Genomic DNA, 9,497 nt, shown 5'->3' with positions numbered 1-9,497 from the left:
CAACATCACTTAAAAATTCACACAAAACTAACTTGGTCCTGAGAGCTGATTTTCCATTTCTTCCGTTTGAGCTTCTTGATACCAACAATCCATTTGCAAATCTGTACTGCTTCAGTTCTTTGCTGAGCCCTCCTAGAGTGTGAGGATGTCCTGGTACTGGGCACACTCCAAAAAGGCAGTTTAATCTCGAGGGCTGAACTGCTGCTGCTTCTTGGGTTTGGCACCCTGCCCTCGCCCGCCCATTCAGTTAGCAGCTGAGCGCTTAACATCTGCACTACCAAGGTCCCCTATGAGCGATTAGTAAGTCTACTTTTAATAAAAGGTTAGTAAGATCAGAGTAGGTCAGTGAACTTGTTCAGGGTTTGGGAATGGCAAACAGTAGGGCATTGTTAAGTAAGCAAGGGCCCTATCCTGGCAAGAATTGTGTGCTGTGCAATAAAGCGTTTGTAGGCCTTGGAGCCAGGAAGGAGTTTATGGAATAGGAATTGCTGTTGAAGCTCAGTAGGGGAGAGGATGAAGCATGTTATTGTTGTTGTTAAGTGCCTTTGACTGGGTTCGGACTCATAGGGACCCTGTATAAGGTTTCCAAGGAGCAGCTGATGGGTTTGAACCATCAACCTTTCAGTTAGCAGTCCAGTGCTTATCCTACAGCGCCACACCAGGACTCCTACAGGCTGAAGCATGAGGACCAATTAACAAGCTCTTATAGTGACCTATGTGAAAAATGAAAGTGGCCTGAACAAAGCAGGATAGAGTGGAAGATGCGTTTTTTGAGAAACATTTAGATTTCAAATTGTCTTCTAGGTATGACTTGAGTGAGCAAGTAGATAATAGATCATCAACTGAAACAGAACATGTGGGGAAAGAGGGAGTATTTGAGGGAGGAGGATGAGCTCTGTTTTGGATATTTTAAGCTTGGTTGATTGAGGCCAATTGTTTGAAGTGGGGTAAAGCCTCTTCATCTTTTCTCTAACGTGCTACAGCGTGAACATGGATTTTGGAATTGAAAAGTCTTAACTCTGTTAGTTGAGTAATCCTGAATGTACCTGGATCACTGAGTCCTAGTACATTGTTTTGAAAATCTTCCTGAATGCAGCTGTCTTTTCCCCTACCCATATGCTGTCCAATGTTGTCATTGCTAGGCATATTTGGCTGCTGAGCATTTGCAATGAGGCTGTTCTGAATCGAGAGGTATTGTAAGTATAAAATATGCACCAATTTTGAAGAGTTGGTAGTTAATAACAAGGACTTTGGCTATGGTTCTATTTTTGAGTGAGTTGTCCATTATGTTAATGATGCAGGATTAGGGTGGGTTGCAGCTTGAATTGCTGCCTTATTAGAGGATGTGACTCAGATTGATGATATAGTGATTTCATTTTGAAAGATGACATTTTAGATATGTTGGGTTAAATAAAATATTAAGATTAATTACACCTGTGTATTGTACTTAAAGGAGTCCTGGTATGGTGCTGTGGACTAATGTGTCAGACTGCAAAGTCATTTGAACTGCAAGGTCAGTGGTTGAAGCTCACCAGCTGCTCCTTGGAAATCCTATATAAGGTTGCTATGGGTTGGAATCTACTCGACGGAACTTAACATTGTACTTAAAAAATGGCTAATAGAATACATAAGATGACATTTGTGACTTGCATTCTATTTCTACAGCATTGCCCTAGTCTTCACACCAGTTTGTGGTGGGTGGCACCTGTGTCTTATACACCTTTTTATCCCCGTTGCCATGGCTGAGAACAGCGCCTGGCACATATGGTCGGCACTCAGTAAATATTGATAAATAAATGACTGAAACCCATGGTATCAATAAATACTTATGAATGGAATGAATGAAACTCTGTAGGTGGTAAGATCCCACAGGATACCCATTATATTTCTTTGGCAAGGTAAACTTTCTTTTTAAATGTTTTATTGTGAACTATGTGATAGTTTACATGGGAGAACATTAGTTTTACATTCATCCTATTATATACTGTTTCACTGCCATGGTTACAATCCCCTCCATGCATCATCAGCCAACCACAGGGTATACACTACAAGCCTGACCCAACTTGCCCCCTGGTCCTCAGCACACAGACCCTCTCTCTCTCTCTGGATCTAAAGTCTCCAGCTGCTCCATCGCTCCACGTCATCATCTCTGCCTCCATCTCAGGCATCACTGTTTCTCTGGGTAGGGTCCTGCTCTCTGCTTTTCTCCCTTCATGGTCCCAGGGACCTCCACTCCTAGACTGCAGCAAGGTAAACTCTTGATGTAACTTTGCAAAGACTCTTAGGTTCTAAATGTTTGTCTGGCTCCATTAGAACCCCAAGGGACCCCTAATGATCTGTGTAGCTCTGATTCAGGGCCCCCTCGGTGAAATGGAACTAGTTGTAAGAACTAGAAATTGCAGTTCCTTAATGAAGTGGGAGCTGCTACCAAGAAGAATGAGGTAATGGCATGTGGTAAGAAACATAGGACTTTCGAGTCACAGATTGAGGGATGAATTGTGTTCCACCACTATGTAACCTTGGTCTATTAATTCCTCTGGATCTCAGTTTTTATGGTGAAATGGTGTTACGATTACCTCTTAAGAGTGTGTGTGATGTTTAAAAGAAATGACTGATGACTAACTTGCATACTGTGTGGCACTTAGAACTGTTTTAGAGAAGGTACATTCCCCACACCGCCCAGTCTGAATACACATTCATATCACTGTAGAGCTTAGTCATTCAATACTAATTGAACATCAGGCAGTCTGGTTATTTATTGAGTGCTTATTGTGTGACAGGCAGTATTCCAGGAGCTGGGATAAAGTAGTGAAACAAAACAGAAAGAAATCTCTGCCCTTCTGACCTACCAGGTTAGTGTGGGAGACAGAAAATAGACTGAAAAGTACTTTGTGGACTTCCATCTCACCAGGTCTTCTCACAAAATTGTCAGGATGCAGAGATTCCTGGTTAAAAAACAAGCAAAATAGTCCTATTCCCCAATGGGTTCAAATGAAAACAGGGAACAAAATCAGGTCTAACTCCCCAGGGAAGACCACAGAGAACAAGCTGGGTCTGTAAGAAGTCGCATATGGATTTATGCTCTACCAAGTTCACTAGCACCTCACCAGACCAAGCTGAAACTGTCACCCGTCTCAGAACAATTGGACATGTTATATTGCCAAAGCTGTGGTTTCTTCCTTTGTTTTTATGTTCCCGCATTAGTAGGTTGGTTTAGTAATAAATACGTAAGAGCTTTTGTGTGTTGAAAAAAATTGCACAGTATAGAAGGTGATGATGAGTGCTGTGGAGAAAAAGAAAGCAAAGGAGAGGAAGAGAGGTGCAGGAAAGGTGCGAGGTGATGGTCAGGAAGGTGCCACCCATAAAGTGACAACTGAGTCAAGGCTTGAAGGAATGTGGAGATCTCAGGTGGAGGGAATATCCAAGTCCAATGGCTGGAATGTGCCTGGCAGGTGGGAGAATAGTAAGAGAACTCTGTGGCTAAATTAGGAGTTAAAAATGAGAAGAGTAGATGATGAAGCCAGTAAGGTAGCAGGGAGACTGATTTTGTAGGGCCTTGTAAACTCATTGTCAAGATTTTTGTCTTATATTCCAGGCAAAAATTATTTTCTGCTCAATAAAATTCACACGAGAAGTCAGTGAATTGTACTGAGTAGAAGAGTTGATCTGACGTAGGTTTTAGCGGGACCACTCTGGCTACTGAGTGGAAAAATTGGGAAATGACTTAGGTGGCTACTATCATAACCCAGGGGAGAAATGAGGATAGCTTGGGAGGTGAAATGAAGTGAATTCATTACTTACATGGGTCTTCTAGCCGTAGTCCTCCATTTTATGATGGAGGATAAGCACTGGACTGTTAACTGAAAGGTGGGCAGTTCAAACCAACCAGCTGCTCCTCAGAAACTCTATACAGAGTCAAAACTGACTCGATGGCATTTAATGACAACAAGGATTTGGCTATGGTCCTATTTTGGAGTGAGTTGTCTGTTAACGTTAATGAGGCAAGATTAGGGTATCTTGAGTTGCTGCCTTACTAGAGGTTGACACAAGTCGCCACCCTTAGTTTCTTGGCGTGTGGTCTACATTCATTTTATAGGCATACTCTGGCAAAGTTTGCTGACTTGCTCTGGACCCTGCATCTATCTCATCTGACCTTTGGTTCTCGGGACATGAACCACTGGCCTGAGATGCGACAACTTGTGAGCCAGTGGCCTATCAGCTAACCTGCCGATTTGGGTTCACCAGCCCCTGAAGCCAAGTGGGTTGAGAGAGGCCTCCAGATTAATGTTGGACCCATAGATTTGAGGCTTGCCAGCCTCCATAACTACCTGAGCCACTTCCATGATTGTTCATGAATTCTGTAAAACATTTCAATGAATTATAGAACCCAAAGATAGGAGGGAGAGTACTGAGGGAAAGGAGAGTAGTTACGCTACAGATAAGTGGTACAGTAGTTTGGAAATGTTAGATATTTAGGTCATCTTTACCCTCTGCCTCTTAGGAACCATCTTCGTGCTGATCCTTCTAAAAGAAATGATTTTTACATGGGGTAAAAGTGGAACTGATTAAATAAAGCAAAGAACCCTGAGGCTCATGGACTCCTAGGCTCAGGGTGTTCTTGACCTTCTTGAAATGTTTATACACGTTTGTATGGGTGTGAATTTTGACGGGAGAGTTTTTATTGAAGACTCAAAGTAGTTCCAATTTAAGAACTGTGTTGATGACGAGTCATTAGGAAATTGCATGCCTGTTTCTAGCTATTTTAACAAAGTCCTATGACTAAGTCTTTCCCTTAGACCTTGATGATTGAATCCTCCAGAGCATTTCTTATGAGCGTCTCAGAGCTCCAGTGTAGACACATCTAGATTGTTAAGAAGAAAACATAATCACAAGAAAATGGGTAGAGTCTGTATATTCTGTGTCGCTCACTATGAAAAGCTTGGAAACCCTGCCAGGGAGAGGAAAAAGCTCCACACCTTCCTAGAGAGGGTGTAGTTTGTGAAACTAGTTTATTCTCAGTAGATTCCTTTTTAATAAGTTCTGGTCTATGAATTATATAAATCTCAGCAATAAGTACTTATTTTATGGTTTAGTTTGCTTAATAGTCGCACAATTAAAGTAAACTAAAAAAACGGTGGTGGTGTTTGCCAGGATAAATATTTAAAAGGAAATAGCTGCAGGGAAATATAATCATTCACATTGGCCCATGGTTCTTCATTCTCAATATATGCTGCAGAGGTTGATTTTTAACTGGAGGCACTTCTTGGCCTCTCATTTAAATGTCTTTGTGCTGCAGCTGTCAGGTCAAGGTAGGGCAGAACCTAGAGGAGTCAGTCAGACACTGGAGTAGCTGGTCCATGGCAGAGAGACAAAGGCTCCTGGGGCAGGGATAAGAAGAGGGTGAGGTCACAGGTGTGGAGTGAGGAAGACTCAGCGTTGTTGCCCATCTTCCTACATTTCTGTGTGGGGCCTTCTCGTCATCATGCTTGGTGATCATATTATTCAGGAGGCAAGTTAGTAACTTTCAAAGAGAAAGATATTTTACAAAGATATGAACCTATTTGGGTACCAAATTTAAGTCTTGTCTCCTCCACTGGACTCTGGGCTGGTTGATAGGTAGTGTTGAGAGTTTTCCAGCTTTGGTTTGGTGGCAGAGGTTGCAGGCCGGGTTGAACACCTTCTACTTCTGTTGTTCCTCATTTCCTTTATACTAGGAGAGTCTGCCCCTCTTTGTTCCTTTTTTGGGAGATCTTACCTAAGCCCTCTTGGTGAAGCCTTTGTTACCATACGGCCCATGCTTTCTCTCTCCTGCTGGGAGGTGACTTGACCAGGTGGATATCACATAGCTCATGAATGGCTGAGGTGGGATGCCGACCCTAGACTTTTGATGAGCCCTCATTCCACTCCCTGTCCCAGTTTAATAAATTAGGTTCCTGCCTAATTTCTTATACTATTTAGTGAATTTGATCATACTTTTCTTGAAGGCAATGGCTGTGTCTTCATTTACTCAGCAAGTATTATCTGAATGTCTGCCCTGTGCAGGGCTTTAGCTGAGTGCTGGGTAAATAAGCTAGGTGCTGGATAACTATTTCCTTTGTGGAGCAGTTGATATGTTTTTGAATACCTCATAGATTCTTGTACAATATTTTACACTAAGGAAGTATTCAGTGAATACTGATTATTAGAAATATTATTGAATGCTTCTCATATGCCACTGAGCTGAGCAGTTATATGTGTGTGTTCATTTAATTCTCATAGTAAGGGAGGTTTTATTTTTCTCAACAGGTGAGGATGATAGATAGGTTACTTTATTGCTGGAAGCATTGGTTTCTGACCCTTCAGAATTATCCGAAGAACCTGTTTAAAATGCAATTTCCAAACCCCTGAAACCAATGCCCTGAGATCACCTTTAAACCTGAAACCAAAAATACCCCCTGATGTCTGGCTAACTAGGGAAAAAGCTCTTCCTTGAGCACTAGGCTCTTTCAGGAACTAGCTCTATGGGATCAAATGGACAATTGTAACTTGAAAGATTAGATAGGAACCTTGGTTTATGTGTTTGAGTGAGGAACAACTCAGAAGAGGAGGGGAAAAATGGTTGAGTTTGAAGAGGATAATTAATGTCATTGAACTATACATGTAGAAACTGTTGAGTTGTGTATATGTTTAACAAAACCTATTTCCAATGCCCCAAATTAAGCCCATTGCCCTAAATAACAAGCAGGCTAAAATAGAGGGATGGGATGTATTTAGGCTAGTTAATCAGTGCTTAGAGATGGGTCTGTTCAAGCTGACCAGGTGAGAAAGGGCTTCATCCAGAATCTGCAGAATTGTCCAATGCTGCAAACAATGGTCAGCTGTCTGCCCAAGCTTCTATCAAAAATCAGAACTCTTTTAACACTCTGGAAATTTTTGGGATATAACAGGAATAGTCTCAAGTCAAGCAAAATCTGTCTACTCAACAAACTTTGGTTTGATGGTTTCTAAACTCTATTTCTTTTTAAAAAAGAAAAAGCTGGGTGCAGGATGTTTATTATATTATTTTCAGTATGCTTGTATTTCATCCTAAAACTTTTTGGAAAAAAAAAAAAATATAAATATATATATCCCCCCCCCCCAAAAAAAAATAAATAAAACGAGCCGGGGATCATTTTATCACCTTCCACAATGGGGGAGGGGGGTTTCAAAATACTTTGTTGTTGTTAAAAGTGCCACTGAGTTGGTTTCTACTCATAGCGACCCTGTATAGGGTTTCTGAGGAGTATCTGGTGAGTTTGAACTGCTGACCTTGAAGTTAGCAGTCCAGTGCTTATCATCTAGCACCACAGTGTTCCCGAAGCCAACGTCGGGTGCTCTAACTAAAGATGGCTTCTCTCTTTTCCCCTCCCTCTCATTTGGAGAGTTCTAGAAGTTATGGAATGAAGAGCCAACCCATAACTACAAGGAGAATCCACATGGAAAGAAGTAATTGGTCAGTTTTGCCCATCCTCTCCTTTCCCAATGGAAGAAGATAAGGTTTCCTCAGAAATAAGTTCACTCTTCTCTTTTCTTTACCACATTAGGTTTCTATTTGTGAACAGTCTGACCTCCTTAAGGCCCTGTACAATTTGGACCCAGGAGTTTTACCATCCTACCTCTTGCCACTTCCTTCCATGTATGCAAAGCTCCTATTTCTCCAACAAGCTGCACTTTCCTGCCTCGGTGCACAGGACAGCCCATCTCCACACCTTCCTGATTAAGTATCCGACCCTAAGTGTCAGTCATGCCAAAGTTGAGAAACCATGATCTAGACTGAGACCCCCTTGGTTCAGGGACCATAATCTCTAGGACCTGCCATACAGTAGGTTCTCAGTAAATGTCCAATCGACAAATGAGAGGGTTTGAATGAATGGGAATGAAATGATTGCTGTGTGCCACTGAGTCGATTCTGACTCACAGTGACTGTGCAGGACAGAGCAGAACTGCCCCATAGGGTTTCCAAGGCTGCGAATCTGTATAGAAGCAGATTGCCACATCCTCGGCAGTGGGTGTAAACCCCTGACTTTTAGGTTAGCAGCCAAGTTGCTTAACCACTGTGCCACCAAAGCTTCTTCTTGGGAAGTACCTCTGCTTAATCCGGGTCCTCTGTTGCCTTTAGATTATCCCAAAAGAGCACACCACTTCCTTTGCATTTCCCCACAAAAGCCCCTGAGGATTGTACCACAGGGAAAAGTCAACATCCTAGAATGAAGAAACCTTATGTAAGTATGTTGTTGTTGGTAAGTGCCAGCTTGTCAGTTCCGACTCAGTGACTGTATATATAGGGTTTCTAAGGAGTAGTTGCCAGCTGTTCCGCGGGAGAAAGAGGAGGCTTTCTGCTCCCGTAAAGATTTACAGCCTCGGAAACCCTGTACAGGGTTACTATGACTCGGAACCGACTCCACGGCACATAACAACAACAACAACAAGGAGAAGTTGGAGTCCTGGTGTGGCGCTGTGGGCTAATGTGTCAGAATGCAAAGCCGTTTGAACTGCAAGGTCAGTGGATCAAGCTCACCATCTGCTCCTTGGAAACCCTATACAGGGTTGCTATGGGTCAGAATCAACTCAACGGCATGTAACAACAAGAAGGAGTAGTTGGCAGGTTTGAACCACTGACCTTGCATTTAGCAGTCCAGTGCTTATCCTACAGTGGCATACCAGGACTCCATACACAAGTACACATGATGGTTTATGTATAAATATGTTTTATTATTAAGTACTATTGAGTTGGTTCTGATTCATAGCAACCCTGTATAGGATTTCCGGGGAGTGGCTGGGTTTGAACTGTTGACCTTGCAATTTAAACTGGACCTTGTGGTCCAGTACATTATCCCATAGTGCCACACCTGGACTCCATGTTTGTGCAAATACACACATATATGCAGCTGTGTACTGTCAAGTTGGTTCTGACTCAGTGACCTCATATAGGGATTCTGAGGCTGTAAATCTTTATGGGAGCAGAAATTCCATTTTTCTCCCTTGGAGTGACTAGTGGATTCGAACTGCTGACCTTGCGGTTAGCAGCCCAATGTGTAACCCACTACTCTGTATAAGGGCTCCTTATACATATATGAACCGACTCGATGGCACATAACAACAACAACATACATATATATAAACATGGTGGTGGTGGTGGTGTGCCGTGGAGTTGGTTCCGACTCATAGCTACCCTGCATTGGGCTTCCGAGGCTGTAAATCTTTACGGGACCAGAAAGCCTCATCTTTCTCCTGGGGAACAGCTGGTAGTTTTGAACTGCCGACTTTGAGGTTGGCAACACGCCTTGTAACCACTACGCTAACAGAGCGCCTTATATAAACATGAGTCATATGTAAAATATGGGTAAACATGAATGATGAATATTAGCTCACACCTAATGAATGCTTATTATGGAGCAGATGCTATACCAAAAACATGTACATTTAGCTATTTAATCCTCTCAGTAGCCACAGAACGTAGGAACCATTACTCTCTCTGT

This window comes from Chrysochloris asiatica, unplaced genomic scaffold (genome assembly GCF_000296735.1).
Source record: "Chrysochloris asiatica unplaced genomic scaffold, ChrAsi1.0 scaffold00007, whole genome shotgun sequence".
In the NCBI taxonomy this organism is placed as follows: domain Eukaryota; kingdom Metazoa; phylum Chordata; class Mammalia; order Afrosoricida; family Chrysochloridae; genus Chrysochloris; species Chrysochloris asiatica.
This window is presented reverse-complemented; position numbering follows the sequence as displayed.